The following is a 23,649-nucleotide window of genomic DNA, read 5'->3' as shown; positions in this document are numbered from 1 at the left end:
TTCCTTTTAAATCCTCTTACGATGTGAAGCAGGGAAGAAAGGCACAGTGTTATTTTAGGGTAAGAGATGTTAGGGCTTTGTGCCACTCACAGGAGGAGGCAGTGCAGAGGGGTACAGGCAGTGAACGCTGGTCCAACAGGGCAACTGCCCAACCAACCTCGGTGTATCCTCAGTCAATCCTGCCTTCTTCTTTACAACCAGTCCAGAGGGTGCCACTGTCCATCAGTTTCCTCCTTCTTAGTCACAGTGCTGCTCTTGTAGAACTCAGCAGGGAAGAGGAGGATGGCAACAAAGGTACAATTATTTGGGCCTGCCTGTCATTGACTATGTCTCTCTCTCCTTCTCCTTCTTCTTCTATAATAATTTTTATTGTTTTTCACATATACTTTCTTACATAATATCATAAATTAACTGTAATAAGTAGTACGTTTGACCTTACAAAACTTCTTGTAGCCCTACTAGTGATGTTAGTTGTTTACAGTTGTCCTTCAAATATGACACAAATTTATTCCAGTCTTTCAGAAAAGTCTGATCCTGCTGGTTCTGGATTTCCCCCGTCACTTTTGCCAGTTCCGCATAGTCCAGTGATTTCATCTGCCACTCTTCTTTTGTTGGTAAATCTTCTTGTTTCCATCTTTGGGCTAATAACATTCTCGCTGCAGTTGTAGCATATAGAAACAATCTTCTTCTCCCCCTTCTTCTTCTTCTTCTTCTTCTTCTTCTTCTTCTTCTTCTTCTTCTTCTTCTTCTTCTTCTTCTTCTTCTTCTTCTTCTTCTTCTTCTTCTTCTTCACCACCACATTTATATACCACCTTTATCTTCCAAGGATCCCAATGTGGTGTACATAGCTCTCCCCATTTAATCCTCACAACAACCAGTGAGCTTCAGGGCTGCAATCTTGGTATATACCCACCAGCAATGTTGTTGGGCAGGCATAGCTATATTCCCCATGGCTGTGAGAGCCTACATGGACACACCACAGGACGATGCAGAATCAATTTTCTGTGAGCTTTTATTTTTTGAATGAAATCAGTTTCTTGAGAAGTACACACACACCTAGATTTTGTGTAGACTACCTATAGAAAGCAAACACTTGGTTTTCATTGATTCTAAAATTAAATGCAGCCCAAGAAAGGAGAGCAGGAAGGGCCATGAAGATGCCCATCAGAAAATATTCTCAACAGGAGAATGAGCAGGCCCCTAGTTCACCTGGACACAGCCTTCCAAACTATAGTGAGACAACTTGCAATTCAATGTAAATTATAACCATTTCCAGAGGGCCAGCCACGGTCTTCTATGTCACAGCAGAAACGATGAGTCTTGTAATGTTAATGTAAAGTGCTCTGAGACTGTTACTTAAATTATAGTAGCTATTTCTAAACCAGCATATGTAAATGTTATGGAAATCGGTGTCCTATTTTGTCTTCCTTTTTTGTGATGCATTTCCCTTTTATGGCAATGCCTAAGTGCCCCCCAAGGCCCCCTGAGGATTGGCAGTGGGACCCCCAAAGAGGCTGGTCCTGGTACATGGCCCCCATCTATCACAGCCTGCTGATGAGTTGCCAGCTCCTTGCAGTTCCGAGGAGGCAGAAAAAAACCAAACAAAGAGGGTTATATGTGGCTTATGAGCTGCATTTGACTAGTGTGTGTGTGACAAATTGTACAGGGCTGTCCTAATTTATAAATAGCTATCCTCCAAGCGCTTACCATGGTGATTTCACTTTTAAGAAGCAGCCAAAACTGGGCCAAAGATGCCTTCAAGGTTCACCCTTCCTGATTCCTCTCCCCACCCCCTTGCTTCCCTGATTGAAGCCAGTTGGACATGATAAACGCCAGTGCTTTGTTATGGCTGAAATGGACTAAATGGTTCCCCTCATTTACAGCCGTTTGCCTCTTGATCTATTTATCCATCTATCAAGCTATAACAAGGCATTAAATCTGTTGCTGCTACGTGCGCACATATCATTTAGACACTGCAGCAGGAGCTCCGCAATTGTCAATACCAGCCTGTTAGCGTGTAGTGATTGGCTGTTTGTCCTTTAACTACCCTGCCAACAGAGCACCTACTCAAGGTCACTTGAGTTACTCTTTAAGAGATGTTCAAACCATGCTTTTGCACTCAAACCCTGGAAGGATTTAAAAAGTGGCAAAGAAACAGATTTCACAGCTGCCCCACCCAATTCTCTTTCAATGGATCTGAGGCTCCATCTATATTATACATTTAAAGCAGCATCATGCTCCTTTTAACAGCCATGGCTTCCGCCCAAGAGTCCTGGGCATTGTAGTTTGTTGAGGGTGCCGAGAGTTGTTAGGAGACTCCTATTCCCCTTGGAGAGCTATACATCGCAGAGAACAAATTTCGTTGTTCCCGCAAGGGGACAATGACAATGAAGATCTATTCTATTCTATTCTCTAGGAAGAGGGATTGATTGCTAAACCATTTTGGAGACCGTAGCTCTGTTTATTGTTAAACCACTGTAGTATAGGGACATGGGTCATTTACTGAAAATAACAGTGTGGTTGTTTCTATATAATCTTTAGCATGACCATCTAAGATACAAGCTGCTTAATGACCATTTGATCGCTTATCAACTTGCCCAGTCACTTAGCTCTTTGGGGAAGTCTCTGTTGGCGATCCCCCTGTCTCAGATACAGATCACAACTACTAGAAGTTGTGGCTTCAGTGTTGGTGGCCCAAACATGTGGAACTCCCTCCTGGCTGAAATTAGACAGGCACCTTCCATGATGAACTTCATCAAACTTTGCTTCCCCCAAACAAGCTTTTCCTGGAGTTACCCCTGAGAAGGTTTGTTTGTGATCAATCTCAAGCCATTCGTATTTATCACAACAAATCAAACCTCCCACAATGTCTGGATTTGGAGTTGGTACAAATTGCTTTGGGAGAAATCCCAGGCAAATTTGAGAAATTATAAATGATAGCCTTCCAGCAATAATTCACCAGCAGGAGAGGGGGAGAGGTGACATTTGTTAGGCGGATTATTAATCATTAATGATTTGTCCAGTGCTAGTTATATGGTACCTGAGGTTTTAACTAGCAATTTTTGTGTTCAATGAACTGTGTGTAATCACTGATTTTATTATTATTATTATTATTATTATTATTAAACATACGGTAGATTCCTGTTCTTAAGATACATGTAAAACAAGGAAGAGGAACTAGCGTGTTGTCGATTGGGATGGGGGTGGGTGGGTAGGTCATCAAAGTCATTGGCTACAAAGTGCAAATTTCAGTTCCCCTCTTACAATCTAGGGGGGAAAGTTGGGATATATGAATACACAGGTGACTTTGTGGCATGTAAGAAAAGCCCAGTTGAATCAGACCTAGGACAGCTGAAAAGGGGCAGTTGGTGGAGCATGAGACCCTTAATCTCAGGGTCATGGGTTCAAGCCCCATTTTGGGGAAAAGATTCCTACCTTGCAGCAGGTTGGACAGATGACTCTTGTGGTCCCCTCCAATTCTATGCTTCTATGAAAAGGCTCCCTGCTCAACTGACAGCCAGATGGGGGACTAAGTGATTTATGGGGTGCCACTTATTCTCTTATTTATTTATTTATTTATTTATTTATTTATACATACATACATACATACATACATACATACATACATACATACCCTGCCCATCTGGCTGGGTTTCCCCAGCCAATCTGGGCAGCTTCCAACAGAAAAATACAATACAATAATCTATTAAACATTAAAAGCCTCCCTAAACAAGGCAGGAGTCAAGGGAGGAGGGAGACTCAGGGCAGCCCAAGGTGGAGGAAGGCACACAGAATGTGGCGGAGGAAGAAGGGGTTGCGAGAGACGGATAAGCAGATTCCCCACCCCACTGTCTCCTAGAACCAGGAGGGGCATGAAAAAGGAAAAGCAGGGATGACTTCTGTGCAGGAGAAGTCTAAGGTTGTGGGCTTGCAACCGGTCAGAAGAGGGTATATAATCCAGCATGTCCTAGTTCAGCACTCTAACTACTACGCCACACAGACTCTATTTTTTCCTGGGTTTGACAACACTTTCTCCATTTGTGACTCCTGCAACCAATATGCACCTCCAACACTGGAGGTAGAACATAGCCATCATGGTTTTAGCCTTTGATAGCCTTATCTTCCATGAATCTATAAGTTTGCTCAGAGGCATGTTCCATGACTATAAAATTGCTTTAAAATATTTGCTTCTTTTTAACAAGAATGATATATTCAAGGAGTATTCTATCTGCACTTGGGTTTTTTCAAAATAAAAAAATACAGCCCAGGCATGAATTCCCCCCCCTTTTGGGGAGGCACCTGCTGCCACCCAAGGAGGGAAAAATCATACCGAAATGATTGGGTGGGAGAGGAGGGAGCTCTTGAAACCCCAAACCATAGAATGATCATCAAGCAATTTTTTAAAAAGAAGCCCTAGCTCATCATAACACAAGCACAGGCTTCAACTCAAAGGAGCGACGGGGGGGGGGGGGAAGGGGGGGCAAAACCTTAGAGCTCCACTTTCATTTAGCAGCCCGATAAATTACAGAACCAATGAAATGCAATGAGATCAAAGACACTGAACTATTTGATTTTCTCACACATGAGTGAGTGGCTACTGTGTGCAATGATTACACATCAGCGCTGAATAACTAGGACGATTCTGAATGCAGAACTTGTGCCCTGGTGATAATGCTGCTGGGAGAAAATGAGGCAAATAAACATTCTTTTGGTCTGTCGTACAATGAATAGCATGTGTGCTTATACATACATAATTTTACAAGCGAGCTAATGAGTTTGTTTTAGGGCTCTGCCAGGCTAAAGGATGTGGACATTTCCCTAAAATCTGTGGCATTCCCAAGAAGAAATATGGTCTCTGCACTGAGTAAGCACAAGATGGGAAGACATGCACATACTACCCAGTGTTTTCTAAAAGGAGACATGTTCAGTGGGTGCCCTTTGCACATGTTCAAAGGTGCTTTTTCCTGTTGTTATACCCAGCCAGATGGGCAGGGTATAAATAAGTAAATAAATAAATAAATAAATAAATAAAAAAAATAAAAAAATAAAAATGGAAATGAGTGGCACCCCATAAATCACTTAGTCCCCTCTCCTGGGTCACTCAGATGCCCCCCTGCCTCCACCACACACTCTTTGGAGCCCTGCCAGTCCATGACATGCTATTGCACAAGGACTGAAGAAGACACTGCTGGATCAGGCCATTGGCTCATCCAGTTCAGCATCCTGTTCTCACAGTGGCCACCCAGAGGCCTGTAGGAAATCCTCAAGCAGGATCCAAGCATGAGCACTCCCCTCCTGCCATTTCTAGCAACTAGAATACAGAAGCATTGCTGCAGAAGCAAATGACTTTGTTGGATATAGCCCACTGATTCCCTCTGTGTTTATATTGTAAGTCGCCTTGAGATCTGTTGAATGAATAAATAATTAAGGTGACCATCAGTCCATTCTACTTTTTTTGTTACTTCAAAACTGTATTTCTGAAATTCAGGTTTGAACTATAATTAGCCAACATAAACATTGTTCAACGTAGACAATGTCCTCTGGTTATTGCTCAAGCATGTGCAAGAACTTCCTTTTTTGTCATCTCTTCGGAGGTCTTTTTGAAGACTGCACTCATTACTTTTGGTGGTCATGGTGCATTACCCTTTGGTTGGTACCATTACTAAGCCTACACTGTAAACAATGTGTGTTGTATCCAGTGCGAGGCCCAGTCAGAACAGACCAACTGAAATAGACATGGCTTAGGACCCATCTGCACTATACATTTAAAGCAGCATCATACCACTTTAAATAGTCATGTTGTTGTTGTTGTTTAGTCATTTAGTCGTGTCCGACTCTTCGTGACCCCATGGACCATAGCACGCCAGGCACTCCTGTCTTCCACTGCCTCCTGCAGTTTGGTCAAACTCATGTTCGTAGCTTTGAGAACACTGTCCAACCATCTCGTCCTCTGTCATCCCCTTCTCCTAGTGCCCTCCATCTTTCCCAACATCAGGGTCTTTTCCGGGGAGTCTTCTCTTCTCATGAGGTGGCCAAAGTATTGGAGCCTCAGCTTCATGATCTGTGAAGCTGGAGAAGGAACTGGCAAGCCACTCCAGTATCCCTGCCAAGAAAACTCCATGGACAAAGACACTAAAGATATTGGAGCCTCAGCTTCACGATCTGTCCTTCCAGTGAGCTTAAATAGTCATGGTTTCCATCAAAGAATCCTTGACAGTGTACTTTGTTTGAAGGTGTGGAGCTACAATCCCTGGAGTTCCCTGGGAAGAAGAACTGATGGTTAAACTAGTTTGAGAATTGTAGCTCTGTGAGAAGAATAGGGGTCTCCTAACAACTCTCACCGCCCTTAACAAACTACCGGTACATGTTATGTATGCAGGCATTGTAGGCTGAAGCTGGGCTACATTATATGCATGCATGCAATGCAGACCTAGGCCTTCAGGCCTCCTGGAACTCAGGAGCTTCATCTGCATAACAAAAGACAGAGAGGATTCTAAAACCCTCCAATGACATTGTTAGTAGCTGGCAGGCAGCCAATCCCTGCTGAGATAGGGCCAGTGTTGTGATTCGCTAATTGAAGCATTAAGGCGACCTATCACAAGCAGAGTGCATGTTTTGCCCAGGCTGGCTTAAGGTATATATACTGGGTCAAGTGCCCCTGTTTGCCATTTTTGTTCTTCTTGTTCCTGATGTTCCAGCAAATCCTTTTTGAGCTGAATCTCAGTCTTGGATCATGCCTGAACCCACCTACACTTCCCAAGATTCTTTGAGGGAAACCATGACAGTTTAAAGAGCTGTGACATTGCTTTAAATGTATAATGCAGATGGGGCCTCGGCAGCTATTTTAATTTCAGTGGGTTTACTCTGAGTTGGATACAACCCTAGACATATTTTTTCTCTCCAACAGAATATGTGGAATGTCAAATGGAAATGAAATAGAGTACAAAATACAGCAAGAGGGGCTGGGAGTTTGTGTAAAAACCCGCTCTTGTGTCTGCAGACTCTTTGGAACAGCTTCCGAACCCTTATCGTGCTTGAAACCTCACTTTGAAATGAAGTTTTGGGCTTCCCACAGCAGGCCATTGACGGCTCCCGTTGGCTCTTCTGAAGCCATTTTGTGTAAACAATTTGCATCTTCAAAGTCTGGATGACTAGAAAAGAAAAGGAACGCAGCTGGAATTCCGTAAAGGCGTAAAAAGAAAACAGGAGTCTGGGGGACGTTAGAGTGAGGGCCAGCAAGAATGAAAATTCAATTAAACAGCCCATTTTAAAGTCAACAGATTGGTCCTCATTCGGCAAATTGCCTCCCTTCTGCCCAGAATATCAGGTGGTATGTTTCCCCCCCCCCCCCAAGGACATGCAGTTAAATTAGATGCAGAGCATTTGCTGAATTTCAATAAGGCCCAGGTACTTATCTTTACCAGGTGTAGGATCTGGAAAGAAGAATGGGCCCACAGCTCAATAGTAGATCACATGCTTTGCATATATAAGGGCCAGTGGTGCAGCTACGCACTTTAAGACTCTGGATATACAGTACCGGCATTGCTACTTTTTATTATTGTTTATAAATTTATATACTGCTTATATGGCAAAATGGTTTCTAAGTGGTGTGCAACTATAAAAGCAATCCATAATTAAAGTGTGGGGCATTAAAACATGCTTAATTAAAATATACCATAAAGCAAAAACCAGAAATTAAGTTCAGTATTATTTTACGTGCATTACTGCTGAATTTGGGGGTCATCCTGCCTATTCTGCTGAGTGAGCCCCTAGACTTCTGCCATGGAGTTCTGCCCTGATGATATTGGAAAGAGCCCTTTTTTTAGCTGCAGTGGGCAAAAAAGTCATTTTCAAAGAGATTCATTGGATATCAATCCAATAATGCTAAATCAACTCACAAAACAAAATTGTGTGTGTGTGAGGGAGACAGACTCACAGAAAGTGTCAGACAGAGAACGAATGCTTTCATTCTTATTCAGAATCACATTGCACACTTTTTAGATTAAAATATAATATATGGGGCTATCTATGTGCTGTGCGCACTGCATTTTGTATTAATTTCTTATAAACCAAATGTTCATATGCAATTATGGACTTAATAAATGGCAATATTTCTTCTTATTACCAAGAACGAAGCTCTCTCCCAGATGGAAAATAAACGCATTACCAGCATTTATCAAAGGAACTGTGACTTAGTTAGAGGAGGGAGGGAAGTGGGTGGGGTGAGGGGAGAGATAGGATGTGGGAGTGGGGAGAGAAAGGAGGACAGGTTGTCTTTTCAAACCACTGGCTCACTGCTCGAAAGACCCTGCTCTGTATCGTTAATGAATGGTGGAAGCAGTGGTGGAGGAAGCGGGGTGCAGGGGTACAGTCCGCCCCAGGTGTCATCACTGAGGGGGGAGGGGTGACAAAATGAGGTTGTTTTTTTTTTTTTTTTAAAAAAGGGCTCACAAAACTTTTTAGGATGGACGTGGTGGCTTAGGCGCCTGCAGGTTCCACGCTGCAGGTTTCAGCTGAGGGGGAGGCAGTGGAGAAGCTCCAAGTGTCAGAGAGCCTCGCCCCGCCCCCATGGGCAGATCGCCCCCCTGGTCAGCTCACCCCACCCCCATGGGCACAGATCGCCCTGCCCCCATGGGTGGATCCCCCCGCCCCCGGCTGCAGGGCACCCCACCCGCACCAGGCACCCGAGCGGCTAGCTTCGCTGCTGGGTGGAAGACCTGACATGGTGGCGCCCATGTGCTTTTCTTCAAAGCTCCATTGCCCTTTATTTTGTTTTTTATAAAAGGGAAATAAAGGCTCATAGGTTTGGGGGTTTCCCCAGGTATCATGGCAGGAGCTGATACTCATGGGTGGTTGAGTAGTAGTGGTGAGGGAAGGGTCAGAATTCATCAAAAGAGCACCTGTCTTGCATTCAGAAGGTTGCAGGTTCAACCCCCAGTATCTCCAGGAAGGGCTGGGAATGTCCCCTGTCTGGAACTCTAGAGAGTCACTGCTAATCATTGTAGGTAATGCTGAGTTAGATGTACCAATGGTTTGACTCAGTAGAAGGCAGTGTCTTGTGTTTCTACGACAACCACTAAGAGGAAGAATTGCAGCTTTTATATCTGCCTTGAGTTGTAAACAGGTTCATAACCAATCTCAGTTCATCATAGAAATATTGTCATCTCTCTGGCTAAGTTATAACTGTTGCTAAATTACAGCCGCTATGGGCTTGGGGGAGGGAAAGGGGGTAATGCACAAATCTTTATTCCTCATGATGGCTTTTCAAAACAACATGAAGAACAGGCACACACATATAGATGGTACGATCAGAAGAAAAAAATGAGTAAATAATGTGGGGTGATGGAATGAAGGCCTAATATTTACAGTCTGTAATAATGAGTGCCTTCTCTCTTCCCCCCTCCCCCAGTGTAGTACCTGTTGCAAAGATACGGTACTTCTTAGTTATTAAAAATACAAACAGTAGGCCTGAAATCTTGCATGCACTAAATCATGGGCATGAATAGCACAGTCGGCAGATTCATGGGCCCCTAATGAAAGGGTAGTGATCAAAGTAGAAGGTAAAATTTGCCATGAGTAGTGACCATGCCGAGGGACAGAGCAGTTAAGAGTGTTTGACTAGGGTTGGAAAGAACCGGACCGTGAAGCATAGTGGGTGACTAATGGAGGAAGGCATATACAGTAGCTCTGTAGTAGAGCATCTGCTTTGCATGCAGAGTGTCCCAGGTTCAATCCTCAGCATCTCCAGACAGGAAAATACCTGTCTGGAATTCAGGAGAACCACTGCGTATCAGAGCAGAAAATACCGAGCTAGTTGCATTATTGGCTTGACACTGTATGACACTGGGTCAGATTCTGACCGGGAATGAAAAATGCCAGCGTTAGCTCATTTGTGCCATGTCCAGAACAGAAATCAATCCAGCTAATACTAACACTGCTGCTCCTTCTTTCAGTTCCTAAATGATATGTAATTGATTATTTCCCCATCATCTGCATTCCATTTCTTTTGCACTGAAATTAATAGGCTGTATCGACGTAATGACAATTTAATTTCACCACAGCAGATAGCATAATGAATAATGTAGCTTTGGGCAGAAGATGAACTACAGTGGTATGGAAACAGTGCTGCATGCAAGGAACGCAGGAAAATGATTCCTTTTTACTTTCTTAGATCAGTTGCTGCCCCTGTCTAGTTGATTTCATAGGATTATTGAGAGGATTAAAAGGGGGGGACAAACCCCATGATTGCCTCCCTATACAGGAAGGAAGAGTGAACCCCCTGCCAGTGTAATAATAACTACTGATGGAGAAGGAATTGATGTGTTTTGCTTTTCTCGGTGGATTGAGACAATCTGACAGCCCCAAATTTGCCGGCAGAACAAAATACGAGTCCCAGTTACATTATGCATTTCTCTGGATTTTGGGGTGCAGTTTTGGTGCACAAAATAATTACACAAAAATACATAATTTACAGTGAAAATGCATGTATGTATATTTTATAGGAAAGCACATTGAAAATATGGATTATGGAGAAATGTGTACAAAGGCTATATATACACACCATACAGCTAAAATATGTCCACCACCCCCCGAGAATCCTGGGAACTCTTAAGTGTGCTGGGAATTATAGCTCTGTGAGGGGTAAGCTACAGTTCCCATGATTCTTTGGGAGAGTTGATGTACTTTCAGTTTGGTTGTGTAAGCCGCCAAATATGTGTACATAATAATGATTACAATTTAGACAATTCTTCCATCCTAACCATTGATCCTGAAGTGGACAAGCATATTATTGGCAAAGCAGCTGCAGCAATGGCTTGGCTCTCTGAAAGGGTATGGCATAATGTCATGCTAACTTCCAATACTAAGATGATGGTCAATGCCTTCCACATGTCCAGAGGAGGAATGACTGGTGGGAGGAGCGCAAAGAGAAGAAACGCCATGGTGCATCTGCGACAGCACAACTGGACGTCTTCATCTGCCCCAGCTGCAACAAAACATGCCTCTCCCTTATCTGTCTCTACAGCCACAGCAGGAGGTCTAAACTTCCAACAGTTTGACTTCACCCCCAAAGATACACTCCTCCATCGACTCCTGAGACAGACGGATGCCAACCAATTATTACAATTTAAATTCAAATATTCATATATTCTTTCTAAACCTCCACTCGAAACAGTATGGAACAGAAGTAAGATTGTCAGTAAAAATGAAACAGCAGAATTAGGCAGATTTGTACATCCCAAGAAATAATGTAATTTCACGTGGCTTCTGAATAGTATTCTCATGTAGAGCTGTTCTGTTAAAATGTTCAATCTTTTTACTGACTCCTTGTTCATTTAATTTTGTATTATATTTAAATGTTAATGATTGTAACCTGCCTGGAAATGCTTAGATAATAGGATAATAGGTGGTTTAATAATCAAGCAAACAGCAAGCAAACGAAAAAACAAACCAGTTAGAAAACTCAGCTGCTTTGTTGAAGGGGCAAAATGACCACAATAGGTGTTTATTGTCATTGGTATCCATCCCATTATTTTAATTACTTTAATTAGGAAATTCCCATTCATGTTTAATGTCTGCCTGCATTGCATCTAAGGAACATGAGACTGATGGTGCTGTTGATTGCTTTGCATCAGCAGAGGACATCTGGATTACATTCATCTATCAAAGTGGCAAATGCATCATCTGTGATTCATCAGCCATATGGAATTCAGAGCAGGGTAACTTGGCTAATGGAATGATGGGCTCATCAAGGGGTCAAACATAGAAGGAAAGAGGCATGATCACAGAATATATTTTTTTTATGAGGGGGATTTTCTGTTGAGTCATTTTTATTATGCAATAAGTTTATATATTATCAAGGGTATAGTATTATGATAAGACTTAAATGCATATACTTCCTGTTAAGAACATATGTTACATATTATAGTGTTTTATAGTATACATTTTTAAATCTGTGGGGGGGGGAAATATGTTACACATTTCAAGACAAAAATTACTGTTTTCAAATTTCTTTTCTTATTGTAATCATTAATTGCACTGCGCCCCCTCCGCAAAAAACAAACCAACCTCAGGCCACGGGCAAACTATCCATAAAAAGGTTTCTTACTTAATTTGGGTCCGGTTGCCATGATCATGGCTGCCAAGTCTCCCATTTTCCCTGGGAAATCCCCGTTTTTCCAGCTGTTCCTAGCTGAAAAAACGATTTTTTTGGTTTTTCCCCGGTTTATTCTGGCGCGGCGGCCATTTGGGAACTGGGCAAAGCAGCATCAAAAGTCACTTCTGAGCATGCTCCGCCCAGTTCCAAAATGGCGGCAGCGCTACTTCCGGTCTGCTATTTCCGGCCTGGTCCCTTATTTCTCTGACAGCAACTTGGCAGGTATGCATTATACAAGTGCAACCCTACCTGGCTCGAGCAGTGTGTGTTCAACTGAACAGTCAATGTCTCAGAGGTGTATGTCTGGCTGAGGTGCATGATCCATTCATTTATGCACCGATTAAGAAATAATGGTCTAGTCACATGTTACACTGATTACTATTTATTTATTTTATTTAACAAGAGTTATATACTGCTTAATCCAGGGGTCCCCAAACTAAGGCCCAGGGGCCAGATGCGGCCCAATCGCCTTCTAAATCCAGCCCGCAGACGGTTCGGGAAACAGCATGTTACATGAGTAGAATGTGTCCTTTTATTTAAAATGCATTTCTGGGTTATTTGTGGTGCATAGGAATTCGTTCATATTTTTTTCCAAAATATAGTCTGGCCCCCCACAAGGTCTGAGGGACAGTGGTGAAAAAGTTTGCTGACCCCTGGCTTAATCATCCACAACCTCTAAGTAGTTTCCACAGAATATAAGATATTCATTAAAAATATTGATAAAATCAAATGCTTATCGGACGTATAATTGAATGACATATATCTGTTTAAATTGCAACAATTTCTAAATCCGCAGCTACACCTATAAACTAGGTATAAATGTAACGTAAATGCTATGTAAACTGGTGCCCCTCTTTTCAGATAATGCGTTTCTTCATTTTCCACCCTACATGGAATCGGCTCTCCCATCCCAATGGCACTGGTGTGGCAGGAAGATTCAAGGACAATCAAAAACATTTAAACATTTCAGTATAGTATGGTATGGTATGGTATAGTATAGTATAGTATTTAAAAATTGCAGAATATCTTTCCAAAATGAGAGTAAAAGCATTGACACCGAGGGCAATCCTAGTTGTGATCCAGAAATGCTGCTTGAACAGAGTGCTGGAGAAGACTCATTTATAATTAAATTTGGGAATGATTCATGTTCTCATGTAGCTGCATTGTTTTTATGGTTTCTGGATGTCCCATGAGAATATTATAAAGTAGTAGTGTTCTATGTTATAAATCAAGCACGGCTAGGAGCTGTTTCTTTTTGTTTTCTGATGTATTTTTTATCCAAAAAAAATTCTGAAATTCTGAAAGTGTGGCCCAGAGAAAGAAGTTTGACCCACTGCATTAAAGGGTTTGGCAGAAACATAAGCAAAGTTCTTCATCAGGCAGTGAGGGGCAGGACAGAAGGAGCCAGATTATGGACTCTGAAGCTCAGCAGCAGAGCCCACTTCTGGCAGGTGCCCAATGATATTAACCCTGACACTAGCCCGACCCTCAGTTTTGATGTGGCCTTGCAGTTTTTACATATTGGGCAGTGCTCCTCTGTGAAATGTACCCTGGGCATCAACATTCCTCTCCAAGCGAAGAGTCATATAGAATTCTCTCTCAACAAGATTTCCCAGCACAAATCAAATCTCTGGCTCCTGCTTCCGACGTAGAGGCATATAAACTTACTCCCTCACCCATTACATTTCTAATTTAAAACTGTGAAGCACAGTTGCATTTTTGCGCTCATCACATGGATTGTTTTTCCGAAATTACTCAATAAATCAAGGGAATGCACCAAAATAGCTTCAATAGGTCTCCTGTTTGCTTAATGTTTGCATGCCAGGCATAACTGATTCATTCCCTAGCATGCCCCAGAGAACTGTAAAATCCTAAAGAGGAGCAAAAATGTCTGTTCAGAACCGTACAATATTACTCTTAAAAGAAATAAAGAGAGGGGAGAAGGGAGAGGCAAGGCAGGCAAGAAAGGAGTGAATGAAGAGTTACCGGGTGCAGACTTGTTATTATACATCGTCTGTAATAATTAGCATTTTTCTCCCATGTCATATTTATTGAAGCATACCTGCTTATTAAAAGCAAACAGCAGAGCGACAATTCTGTGCCCTCCAGCATTTTGCAGGTGAAAATAAGGACAGCCTTGTGTGTGCAGGGAACGCCCCTATTTTTAAACTGAGCATTGCTTGCCAGAGGAACGTCTCTGACTTGGATGTGTTGCTATATACTCTCCCCTGCCTGCGGCATCTATTTCCCCTGAAATAGTTTGCCTTGCACTGGTTTCAAAGTAGAAAGGGATGTCTCTGATTCAAAGGAAGAAAGCATCAATTTTTGCCCTATAATCCAGTAGCAACACAGAGCAAGTGTCACATCAAGCTGCCTTACACTGAAATAGGTCGCTACTTCTACAAGCCCAGTATTGTCCACACTGGGGTGGGGAGTAGCCAACACCAAGTTGTTGGACTCAAGCAAGCATGGCCACTGATCAGGGGTGATGGGAGATGCAACAACTTCTAGAGGGAAGAGGGCACTGTGTTGACTATTCTAGTGATCTACTCCAAGTAACAGCGGCTCCCCAGGGTCCCAGCTAGGCATATTCCCATTATCTGCTATCTGTCTTTTTTAAAAAATGGTGGTTAATTAATTAAATGGATACCCTACACCTTCTTCCAAAGCAGCCCAGGGGGGCATACATGCCGGTACTAAAATAATACAATTAAAACTTCTAAAACCTAAAAGCAACCACCTACCTTCCCGCTAATTACAGTGGTTCAGGTGGGGATTTAATCGAGCACTATTCTGCTTGCAAAGCCTGTGCTCCATCGCTAGGGATGGGGCAGAAATTTGATACTGCTCATATTTAAAGTTGAATCTATCTAAACCATAAACAGAAACACAGCTGTTCTTCGAAATGTGCCCATTTCCAGGTTTTGTGATGCAGGTCTTCAGCCAGGCAAAGTGTACAAAAGTGCTAAAGTGTGCATAGAAATGCCTACATTAGTTGGGGGGAACAAAAAATGCATTATATTTGGGGAAACTGCTTTGCAAAAGATGTGTCTATTAGAAAAAATGCATACAAAAACTAAAATGTGGGTGAGTTTTCATGAGGACATTTAAAAAAACAATTTGCAAATAGGTGTGGAAATGTCTAGAATTGAACTGAAGATTGAAAAAGTTGGAAGCCGAGTGGAACAAAAATGGATGGATACACCCATTACTACACATCACATAGCTACATCCCCATCTCCAAATTGTGGCAAGTGCTGCTGATTGGGTGCTTTAATAGCCCTCTTTTGGCATTACAATGTGTTTTTGTATTACAAAAAGCAGTTGTTGTTGTTGGAAGTGGTTAGATCAGGACTGCAGAACAGGAGAAGGCTTTTCTAACTTTTTTACCCTGGTGCTCCAATATAAATATCTGCCGATTTCCTCCCACTACACAGCAAATTGTAGCTGCTTCAGAGTGAGGGCAATTAGGATCAGGCCCATGCTATTGTGTGCAATGGGTTAAATGTGCCTGCTTCCATGCCAGAGGAATATTTTGCAGTGTGCTAGATGCCAAGAAGGAAATGTCTTTTCAGCATTCAATGGAACCTCGATAATACTTCATTGCTTTTTAATAACTGTGTGTCAGTTCCCGCTGAGCAAAGTGTCAAAACCATTCCATTGAGACAGACTGCATTGGGTTGTTGGAGCAGTCCTCAGCACGCATCTTCCCAGTTCTTCTGTTTGCCCATCATTAGATCTGCTTTTTCAAATTAATAGTTATTTATTTGTCAATGCTTCAAGCAATATCAACAGTGTAGTTTGGACTGATTAAAGGAATGGAAGGAACAGCAGCAGCACCAAGGCAACAGTTGACTCTCCTGACATGTATACATGATTTGTCCCGCCGTGTTCTGGGATTCTGACAGGGTTGAAAGCAACGCTATTCTGTTAAATGGATGTCCTGACCTCAGTGAGCAGGTATTGACAGATATGCATAAGAACATAAGTAGTAGGGCTATACATGACCCACATCCGATTTGCAGATCGATCTGGTGAATCAGAATGGTCCCAATCAAACCTGAGATGATCCAGGACAGACTTGTCCTGGATCTGGGCCCCAGACTGATTTTTTTTGGGGGGGGGGCGGGGGCTTGCACAGTCCTGCAGTTGGAAGAATGAAGAAATAAGGCAGAGCTGTAACTATGGGGGTGGCATTGAGGCTCCTAGCCTCTGTGTGTGTGTGCAAATACATTTGGGGTGTGTGTGCTAAACTGGGTCTTTGAGCCTGGTTCTGCCCCTGAATAAGGGGGTGCATGCAAGCTGCCTCTACACCTCCTTCTCCCTCTCTTTCTAATGCCACCATTTTGACAGCCCTGGATTGCTCCAGGTGGACCCAGTCCAACCCAGGGTGATCCAGGGCTGCCTCAACCAAATCCTGGCTCAACTGCAATCAGCCCATTTTGGTTCTGAATTTGGGATTAAGCTGGATCTTGTCCACAGCTCTAATAAGTACTGCCCTGCTTGAGAGAAGGGGGGGGGATAATAAGCAGGTTGGTTGGTTGCCTAAATGGGCAGCTACCCGGGAACTATATGTAAGCTGTGTCTTGGAGGGAGGACAATAAATGCAAAGAAGTAGAACTGTGCTTGTGTTCACATGGGGAGAAGATAGTTGTGGCACAAGCCAGAGGCAACAAGAAGGGTCATGGCTCAGTGGCAGAGCACATGCTTTGTGTGCAAAGAGTCCTCAGCATCTCAGAGAAGACTCCTGTTTGAAACCTGGAGAGCTGCTGCCACTTAGAGCAATACTGAGAAAAATGGGCCAACAGTCTGATTCAGTAGAAGGGAACACCTTATGTTCTTATGCCCAGTGAACCTACGTTTCTTGTGGCTTTATGAAATTTCACTGGACATAAGATGCTTAGACGAGATGCAAGAGGAGACATTTGTTAACATTCTATCTTGACTTCCTTTATTCATGTTCCCAGTGCAGGTCACTGGAGAAAGAGAAGTCCATACCTCTTCCTTTATGTATCTGGGGAATAATATATTGCATAGATAGATGTATGCATGCCCTTTGCAAGTGGAAAAACATGGGAAGGAGATGTGCATTACTCTACATCAGAGATGGGGAAATTTTCCATTTCCTTCTCAGCAACCATCTGGGGGCGACTTCCAAGTGGTGAGTGGGCCCAGAAGCAAAAGTGGGGAGAGCAACAAATGCAAAGCTTTCTCTTTTACAGTAGCCTAGTTTTTACACAATCTCATACCCTCTTCTCTAGCCTCCATCCACAAAAAAAGGCATGATCAGAGATCAAGGACGAATTCCATAAACACTCAAGGGAGATGGCGAGGGATGTGACTGAAGAGGGTGTGTGGTCTGGAGAGAGTCCTGAGGGCCAAATAGAAAGTCGTGGAGGACCATATTTGCTCCCCGCCAGCCTGAAGCTCTCCATCCATGCTGTACATGGAACTCCATACCCTCCAACATCCAGGTGACAAAAATCAGGATGTGTGCTTTTTGGTCCCCCTACCTATCAATTTTTCCTCTTGAAGGGGCAGATTTGTGTCTCCCACTCAACACACACACACACACACACACACACACACACACACACACACGGCCTGCCTGATCCAGGCCACCTCCCCAGCACATTTTCTCCCTTCCCTTCTTCACCTACCTTTGCAAGGCTGCTCACACCTCTCCCCACCAAATCCCCTTTGCCAGTATCACCCTCCCTCTCCTTTCCCAGCTCCTAAGGACCCCACTCGGCTCCAGACCTGTCTTCCTCCTGCACCTTCCGCACCTCCCTGTGTAGTGAATGCTCCCAGTCACCCACTCACTCTCTTACCAAGCTCCCAATCCCCCCACTTGAGCAACTCACTTCCCTCCAACTATCCCAGCCTTTCTAGCTGCCTTTACCCCTGGAAGACATCTGCCCTCCCCATTTCCCTCCCTCCACATTCCAGCTGCAACCTGATGTCTGCTCCCTGCCACCCCCATGTCCTCAGCCCTGTTCCCAAGCTTTCCTTATTGTGGAGGCTCCTTCACACACACACAGGGAGGGAGGGGAAAGTCTTTGCTGCTACCAGCAACGGATGGGCATTACTCAAGGAATTAATAGTGGGGAGGGCGGGGGAACACAGTGGTGTGTGTATATATATAAAGACATTTTTCATTAGGGCTGCAAAGTATAACAAATGAAGTTGATATTGGCGGGACTGCCAAAGTACAACAATTGAAGTTGAGAGCGCAGGGCCAAAAGACGGGGCATTCTGGGATCCAATCAGAAGCTGGGATGGTTTCTGTAATTTGGGGATGTCCCACTCAAATTGGGATGGTTGCACAGTATGCAACTTACACCCTGAAGCCATTCCCCAAATCATAAACTTGAGCTTCTTTTCCCCTCCCTGCCCTTCTTTACTTTTTTACTCTGCTCGTTCTAAATCACAGCACTTTGCATTCAAATGTATCAGTGTGGGGGCTACTATTAATATCCCTGGGGATTGAGAACCAATTACATTTAAAAATGGAATTGCACCGAGGCTGTATACACAGGAATGATCATTTAAGGAAATTAAACAAAGGCCTTAATTGCAAATCCATTCAAATGACAAAGGGAAAAGAACGAACCTTTGGTGAATTGGGGGTGGGGGGATCAGCATGATCGTGAAATAACAATCTGAAATGTTACTGCATGAATTAAAGAGTTCTCCTTCAAGATTCAGAGTGTATGCCTCTCTTTCTTGGTCATATAGACTTTGAATTTGAAAACCATGGTCTGTTAGCTTGAGAGCCAGTAAGGAAGCTGGCGTTGGCCAAGGCAGTTGGCCAGGACTTCATTTTCAGTGTGGCAGCGTAAGTCACATGTCATTCATGCACTAGGTGCCATGTGTGTAGAAGATCCTAGGTACAACCCCTGGCATCTCCAAGCAGGACTGAGGGAAACCCCCGTGAGTCCATGTAGACATAGACAGTGCTGAGCTAGGTGGACCAATGGTTTGGTTTGGGATAAGGCAAAGACGGAGAACCTGTGACCACCTCCAGACATGGCCAATGGGCAGAGCTGATGGGAGTTGCAATCTAGCAGTATCTGGGTGGCCAAAGGTTCCCCAGTACTACGGTAGTATAAGACACGACAGCCTACAAGAAGGCCGGGAAAGGCTCTGTTGTTTGTTGTACAACACACAATATTACCCAGAGGTCTATGAACATGGAGTGACATGAATAACTGGCCGATCTATGGTGTTCTTGGGCAGTAGCTGGCATCCCAGCATACTGGGCAGGTTCGCTACTGATGCCTGCCCAAATTGTATGAAGTTTTTAAAAATCCACAAAAGTTCCATGATTTAATATTGGTTTGTGTAACATAATTTAATGTCATTCACCCCAGAGGCATAATTTTTTAGATTCTTTGCTGCATAATATTTGTGTATGTGACATGCCCGCGTGAATACTTCCAGTGCCAATTCTAATGGGGCTCCATATTCCTTGATGAACCCCCCCCTTTTTTTACACTTCTGCAGTAAAAAATATAGTAAAGCACTGCATTCCCCATCGACAGCTTTGGAAAGCTTTCCTTTTAAATCCTCCCCCAAACCACATCAAACTCACTGGGCTCTGGATTTCGTTACAAGCTGCCAACTGCAGCCGTGTCCATCAAAAAGCTTCGCAAACACGGTACAGCAAGCCTGGTTGGAGATATCTTAAAGAAGGTTGTATATAACTAGATGAAGCTTCAAATGAATGTGGTCTGTATTTAAAGCTCAATTTAGCTGATTCGTTCAGGGAGCATATTACTGCACACAGAGATTTTATGAGCTGCTTACAGCTGGGAAAACATTGCACACCATTTCCCCATTAATATTTCTTTGAATTTTCAAATGAGTTTGCTTCAGCTGAGTTCTCGGCCCTAATTGGGGATTGCCTTGGTTTGTTTGGAGGAAAGGAATAAACTTGCTACACACAGTTTTATGAAGACATCTTGATTGGGGGGAGTGGGGGAAACAAGTTAGAACCCCCTGCCCCCAAAAAGAGATGTGCAATTTGGGTAACTAAATGTCTGTAAATAATATTTTATTTTGCATTTATAACCTATCTTACAGACCCTCCAAGTGTCACTATTTTCTGGGGGCAGCCCTGGATTTACAAGCTGTCCTGGTTTCTGATTTGATCCCAGGATATCCGATTTTTCCTTAGGACATCCCTATTTTCACTAGAGAAATGTTGGAGGGAATGGAGTTATGCGAGCCCCAAACCATAGGGATAAGTAACTTAAGAACCTTTAGAAGACATCTGAAGGCAGCCCTGTATAGGGAAGGTTTTTTTAAAAAAAAGTTTAATGTTTTATTATGTGTTTATTATGTTGGAAGCTGCCCAGAGTGGCTGGGGCAACCCAGTCAGATGGGCGGGGTATAAATAATAAAATCATCATTATTATAATGGAATAGGGTGTCTCTATTTTCATCAGATAAAAGTTGGAGTGTATGGCATTAAGTCTTCCCAGAAGTCACAACTGAAATCAGAAACACACACACACACACACACACCAATATTAAAGCATGCATGGGCACAAATTCAGTCTTTGACAGAAGTGCAATCGGTTAAGAAATGGTTAAATGTTCCCCTCCATCACCCACTGTGATCCCAATAATTATATTTCAGTTTTTAAAATGTGCATGTCAAATGCAAGGATGCATTATTTAACTCAGTTTGGCCCTAAGAGATGCAACAAAGCAGTGTGCATAATATATAATATTATGTAGCTCTGTTTACATAATAGATGTGCTCAAGGTGATGGCTGTGGAAAATATAGAGAATGAGATTTCCTCGCTCCTCTTTCTCCGGGAATTGGATGTGAAGCAACAGTTAATGATTCAGAGCTGAACTTGGCAAAACTCTTCTTGCTAATGCTTGAGAACATGGCTAGGGGATGTTTTGCAACAGCTTCTAAATGAGATGATCAGCAGAGCATGAGAACAAGCAGAATGGAATTGTGTCCAGTTTTCTTGGATCTCTTCTGAATGAGAACCAGTGGACAGATATGGAGATGTTTGTACTTGCTTCAATGGGGAAGAGCAGCAGATCAGTGGTAGAACATCTGCACTGCATGGAGAAAGTTCCAGGTTCAATCCCCAGCATCTCCAGGTGGGGCTTGGAATGCCCCCTTTCTGAAACCCTGTTGGTAGTGGGAATGTCTTTTGCTGGGCTCAGAGGTTGATGTAAAAGTGGCTTTTTTCTTTCTTTCTAAAAGTGGCTTCTCACCAGGGTGGTTCTGCCCCTGCAGACCCGTACTGGGTGGGAGAGGAGTTCCAGCTGTGAGCACAGTGGAACTGCCAACTTAAAAACGAAGCCAAAACACTCAATTCGAGTGGTGGTATTAGAGTATCCTCTAGGAAGCTGGCTGGTAAGAAACCTCAAGAAGATTGTTAGCAGGAAAATAAATAATAACAATAATAATACATTATTTATACCCCACCCATCTGGCTGGGTTTCCCCAGCCACTCTGGGCGGCTTCCAGCAGAAAAACTGTGAACCACCTGAAAAAATCTGCTGCTGCTCTTTTCCAACCCCCTGCAATGCAGGAACCTCAGCTAAGCCTTGCAGGCTCTGACAGCTACATGCACATTTATACACATCAGAGGAAATAAAGTTCTCCATGACATGTTCCTTTTAGAAATCTAGAGACTTGCAAAGAAAAATGTGTAGCCGTATTATTAATAAGTTCCTATATGGAGACTTTGAAATTGTGGAGGTTTTTGAAATTCACCCATGCGGATGTCTTCTGTGTGCCTACTGTGGGTAGCAAAATCCCCACACACTTCTATTTTAATTTAGCTTCCCGTGTCTTGATGGATGTGGATTTAGTATTCCAATGAACACAAGGGAGGTTTTGATGTCTGTTTCTTTAGAGCCCATTGTAAACAACTATATAGAAACCAAAGCAACAGCCAGTGAATCATTCTGACCCCACCAGGGAGGGTTCTCCCAGATCAAGCTGCAGGATTTCTTTTATTAATGACATGGCTCACAATCAGAATTGCTACCGACGAGCCTAGACTAGCTGCATAACCCTGCACAATATATGCATGTATACTTAAAGTAAGCCTTATGGAGTTCAGTGGGGCCTACTCCCATGTAACTATGTATAAGCCCCATTGAATTCAATAGGATTTACTTCTGAGTAGTTTGAAGAGCACTATAAGTCATGTCTTATAGGGGTGTTCACGCAGTAGTCAATGAGTGTACAATCTGTGCACCTGTTGTACTGTTTTACATTATATTCACATGTAACGTTCAACAAGTATACCATCTGTGTATCTGTTTACACAATAGCTGTGCTGTACAAATCAACAAGCGTACACCCACACAAACACTGGTGCATGTGTAGAGGCACCTTGTAGCTGTGTTCAGTGTACAGTAATGTGTGAACAAGCCTAATGAAAGGCAGCAACTAGGAACAACTGAAGAAGCGGCCCAGCTCTTTTCAGTTCTATAAGGCTTGCTGCTTCTATGGCATATCTTTGGGCTTATCTACTGGGGCAGTGATCCCCCTTCTCCCTTACCGCAGAGGTGTGGGGAAACCTTAGATTTGTGGGTCCTACATCCCTCCACCCACACACCCCCTGCTGTGGTCTACCAACCAGAGACATGTATACAACAGTGGCTCAGGGATTTGCCATGAATTAAGTAGATAAATAGGAACCGCTACAGCGGGAAGGTAAACGGCGTTTCCATGTGCTGCTCTGGTTTGCCAGAAGCGGCTTTGTCATACTGGCCACATGACCTGGAAGCTATACGCCGGCTCCCTCGGCCAATAATGCGAGATGAGCGCGCAACCCCAGAGTCGGTCACGACTGGACCTAATGGTCAGGGGTCCCTTTACCTTTACCTTTAAGAAGACAGTACAACTGAGCACTTATGGTTTCTCCTAATGCTTTTTATTTGCTTGTTTTATCAGCCTTGTTTAGGTTAGTGGGTGGGGGAGCTTTTTGTTATTGCTATTGCTAGTCAATCAAGGGTCAGAAACCCTTGCAGATCTACTGCAGATCCCCCAGGAATCTACCAGCAGAGCCTGATCTAGCCACCTCTTACACTCCCTTCCCTAGTGAAGAAGTAATTCCACGTACCAACTATTTCCTAATACAGTGTTTTGCATGGGTGTATGTTCCTGTGCATAGGCTCCTTGTTCTATGTGCAATAGAAGCACCAGGAATGGGTGCACAGAGGTATGAATCAGCACCCCTCCTGTTCTCATCAAGAGAGAAAAGCACTGTGTTCTTTTAAAAAATGTGCGCGCACATCGGCCCCCTTGTTCAAAGTGAATGTGTGAGACCTTGCTGGTGAGGGAACAAATGCATGGATTGCAATGGGTCCACCAATAGCTATTAGATGAATACTAGATGCTGAACAATAAGGGGAAAGAATTGAGCATTGTTCCCCATTAGGGAGCAAACAGAGATGTTATTTGGCTGGCTGCTTTTGGAACCAGAATGTAAGACAAAAATAGCATTAT

This window comes from Zootoca vivipara, chromosome 10 (genome assembly GCF_963506605.1).
Source record: "Zootoca vivipara chromosome 10, rZooViv1.1, whole genome shotgun sequence".
NCBI lineage: Eukaryota > Metazoa > Chordata > Lepidosauria > Squamata > Lacertidae > Zootoca > Zootoca vivipara.
This window is presented reverse-complemented; position numbering follows the sequence as displayed.